General features: G+C 36.8%; 1 protein-coding gene across 1 annotated transcript in view; it reads left to right on the forward strand.

Moving 5' to 3' along the window:
* LOC127573052 (forkhead box protein O1-like) overlaps window positions 1-2,379 on the forward strand; it is a 30,380-nt gene extending 28,001 nt beyond the window's left edge. The window contains exon 3 of the mRNA XM_052020849.1: window positions 1-2,379. This exon is cut by the window's left edge and continues 2,990 nt beyond it. The gene's annotated coding sequence lies outside the window, so the exon portion shown is untranslated.
* Window positions 2,380-4,204: the final 1,825 nt, after the last annotated feature.

Below are 4,204 nucleotides of genomic sequence, written 5' to 3' on the forward strand. Positions count from 1 at the left end.
TGGACATTGAAAATGGCTATTGTTTCAATTGTCAGCTTTAATGTTTTTAATTTAAGGAGCAGAGTTCTCTTTTAAAAGGTTCCTGGAATGATATTCAAGGGACTCCCTTCTCTCCCAACATACTCTCCTATCACTTTTCAACCTCCAGTAATTGAAGTTTGAGTAACTTTTTTCAAAAAAAAACAGCCCTTTCACTGCCTGACCAAGAAAAAGATGGGTATCTTATCTTTTATAGTGGAGGAAATTCTTCTGGAGAGCATCCTAACCACAATTCCCCACCCCCCCCCCCCACCCACCCCTTTCATTTTAAAGACTATTTAATAACAATTATGGCACTTCAGCCTCAGTTGTTATATTTTCTGCTCTAAAACGGCTTGTGTGCCTTTATGGCACAGGCTGTTATCGTGTGCTGAGGTTGTGAGGTTTAACAGGAGGGAACAGGCACAGGAGTGATTGGTGGACACTGTTGCTGTGATTTCCAGTTCTGCTTGTCTTGCTCATTGGCGCATAAGTTCTTTAATGTTTTTATATAAAACTACCGAGATTTGGAGACGAAGAGCAGATGTATATGCCACATAAACACTAAAGAAACTAGTTCCTGGGAACAAATTTTTAGACCTCTTATGTTCACATAAACCTGCCTTTACCTCTCAGGGTGATTCTGATTATATTGCTAGTATCAAAACACACAAGGCAAGTGTGTTTTTGTTTTTGCTCTTTAGGGGCAGTATACCAGATTCAAGTGTTTACAGACCAAGTTAATTTTCAGATTGCATATTTTAAAAAATATATACATAAAATGACAGTACTACATTTTGATCTTTTTTAACTTAAGCTATTAGCTTCAGATTTTGCATATAAATGAAGTTCTAACTTCATTCAATAATTAATAATTTTGCAGCATCCAGTACTTTAAGTTTTAAACTTGAAGTATTTTAAATATAATGCTTTGGCTATTTCTAATAGGTTTTTATAGACTTTGTTTATGCAGGATAAAAGAATAATTAGGATTAGTTTTGCCCTGCCCTGCTCAGCCCAGGGTATTCATCCCATTTGTGTACATAAAATGTTCTGAAAGAAAACAGATTAAAGAGAGAAAGGTCCATGTGGTATTCTTCACACTGCTGGAGGATATGAGGGTTGTGTATGCAATTTCCTTGTGCTGCAAGTTTTCAGTCCTTTTTGTGAACTTTTGGGCAAAACTGGATGCGTTTTCCCCTTCAGAAGAGGGAAAGCTGACACATCTGGGCATATTTTGCTTATCTCTTTAAAACTTTTGCCATGTTTGAAAGTGGGCTGCTCTTTATCTTTGCCCATAGAGGTTACATTGATTGTTAGGAAAGAGTGGGGAGATCCAATCAAGGGATCAACATTTTATTTGCATAGAGGAGAGTAAAAAGCTGTTTGTAGAATGTAGGCAAATCCTGCATGTAGGTGCTGCTGTGAAACCCCAAAGTCGTCTGAAAACTAAAGAATGGCTCCATAACCCAATGCTTAAGTGAGACATAATGTTGAACTCATGTCCCCATATTTTATGTTGTAAATAAACTTTTGTTAGTAGAAGCTTTGTGAAGAAAACACCCTCTGATGATGAGCAGGGTTAAGAGAATTCTCCTTTAGGGATGGTCCACATGGCTAGCCATAATTTCGTTTACTGATGAGGTGGAGTACAAATAATGTTCACTGTCTTTTCAGCTAGATGCAAATTATTGGGTGTGGAAAGACAAATGTAAAGAAATAGAAAATAACCACAGTCTGCAAGTAGGGTGTGAATTTTATAATCTGTTAGTCTAATGTGTTTGGATTTTTTACAATATTATCTTTACAATAATATTTTCCTTTCCTTATATTACTGAATTAGCCAGAGCGTTTCATGAGACTTGCCTATTATCAGGATAATGATTGATGACATTGGCAGAGCTCCACATAAAATCTTTTGGAGTGAAATAGTCTCTCTAACTTTTTAATTATGCATTTAAGAGTATTCTGTATCTGTAAAACATTCATGTAAATTCTCCATGTGGTACTATTTTGGTACATGGGGTTTGCAACATTAAAGTATATTTTATGAATGTGTGATATTTTATACCATATGTGATGATTTCTAAGAAATACTTTCATTGCAGAAAGAAGCATACTTCACAACCTTTGAGGTTTTGTTTTGAAACAAGCCCTGCAATAGTCAAACAGCACCCTTGGCTCTTTTATGTGCCCATTGTAAAATTGAGTACCTCTTTTCCCAACTTTACCACCCTTCCCCCACCCAACATGCTCCTCCAGTCTTGCCCTCTCACCAGACCTCTGGAGGGAAAGAAAATTCAAACCTCTGAGAAAAACATTTTCCAGCTTTCTTTCCTACTCCTCCCTCCCTTCCTGTCCCTAAGATTTGACATGAGATAAAGTTTCACTGCCTAGGAGAGATCACCTTTAGCACGTAAAAGATCATTTAAGATATGTGAGCCTGAAGATGGGTTGATGCTTCTATGCATGCGTGAACATTAAGCTTGGCATTTTCCCTCGTCTCTCTCTACCCCCTGCCAGAACCAAGGTTATTGAAGTTAATTATAAGTGAATGCATCTCTGAGTGCATAGCCTGATATTTCTTTAATATTGTCATTTTTTTGGACTGTAAATGATAGCAATGATACATAAAGTATTTACCACATGAGCAAGGTACTAAAGGAGGCTGCTGCAGATGGAACCGTTATGCATCATGTGTCAGCGTCTTTGAAAGGAAGGAGAAAGCATCTTTATTCGTAGGGTTAAGCCTTCAAGGAGCCTGAGCATAATGCACCATAGAGTGGTAGGATGAAGTTTCATGACCATAACTTATAGCAGTAAAGGTTTATGATTTGAATCATCCAGCCACAGACCGAAATCTACAGCAGCTGGGTACTCACAAGGAAAGAAGTAGTTACCCTGAGTCACTTCCTAAAACCACATTTGTAATTGTTCTTTATGGTAGCATCAACAGTCATTTTCAAGAATAATAAGTGAAATAAAAATTGTATATTAATAAAACATGTATCTGAGTTGTGTCCATGATTTTATTATTTCTGTTGAGGAATATTGAATTTCCCCACTCAGCTCTCCCCACCCTTTTTGCAGATCATTGGTTATTGAGGCCTACTTGTTTGGAGAACTAGCATTAAAAAAACAGTCCCACAGCAGACCGGGTTTTGACTGTTCAGGAGCGGTAGCATAAATTTAATCGTGGCATATTAAGCTTGAATCAAAGTCTCAATAATTTGCACTTAATGGGCTCGAAGTACCCCTGTTAATTTAACAATATTGGTGGTACGTTCATTTAACCTATTTAATTTGATGTGGGGATGATAGCAGATATTCATTACCTTGCATGTGGATAATAAATGGACCTTTGTGGCTACTAAGATCAATGGCAACTATCTGCAAATTGGTTAACCCGCACTCTGACCCATGAGTGCAAAACTCAGTTTTTGAAAGAACATTCCCAATCTAAAGTTGATTATGGTACAGAAGAGACTATCTGCTCCATTACCAATATCTGTCAAAGTTATCGCATTTAAAAGGGTAACTAAGGTGCAGTGGTCCTCTCAATGCAATTTGAAACCCTGGTGGGGGAAATGCTTAGAAAGTTCAGAAATTTATGGCATTGGATCAGTTGGACCAAACTTGTGTCTACCACATCCTGGTACTACAGGTTAGATATGAGAACTCTAAAGGGGTAAATAAGTGCTTGAATGTTCCAAAATTTCAATCTGGCGGCACAGCATTTTGAAACTGGACTCTGGCATTGCTACTGCAAATTTATTGGAAAATACTTTGCAGTGGATTTCAGGAAAATTCCTGGTTATTACTAATCCCATTTTAGCATCTTTTGTAAATTCAACATTTCAGAACACAACCTGCTGACTCCCTGCTCAGTGATACCACATTTGTAATTACAGCATGTGGTAACTATACGAATATTTTAAACAGTTTGGTGGTGCTTGATCTTGTATATTCTCTTAAAAAAATGCATGTCAGTTATAATCCTAATGAGTGAGGAAAGCAATGAATGTGTGATGTATGTGATCAATAATGATTTACAGTTTATGTATTGTATGCCTATTGAATAATCCATGATGGTAGCATATTTAGAATGTTCATATAAATATTATTTTAAATGTTAGCCCAACTGGATAGTTTTAATATAAACTACATTTAAGTAACTTTATGATGT

The sequence above is a fragment of the Pristis pectinata genome, chromosome 8 (genome assembly GCF_009764475.1).
Source record: "Pristis pectinata isolate sPriPec2 chromosome 8, sPriPec2.1.pri, whole genome shotgun sequence".
Taxonomy (NCBI): domain Eukaryota; kingdom Metazoa; phylum Chordata; class Chondrichthyes; order Rhinopristiformes; family Pristidae; genus Pristis; species Pristis pectinata.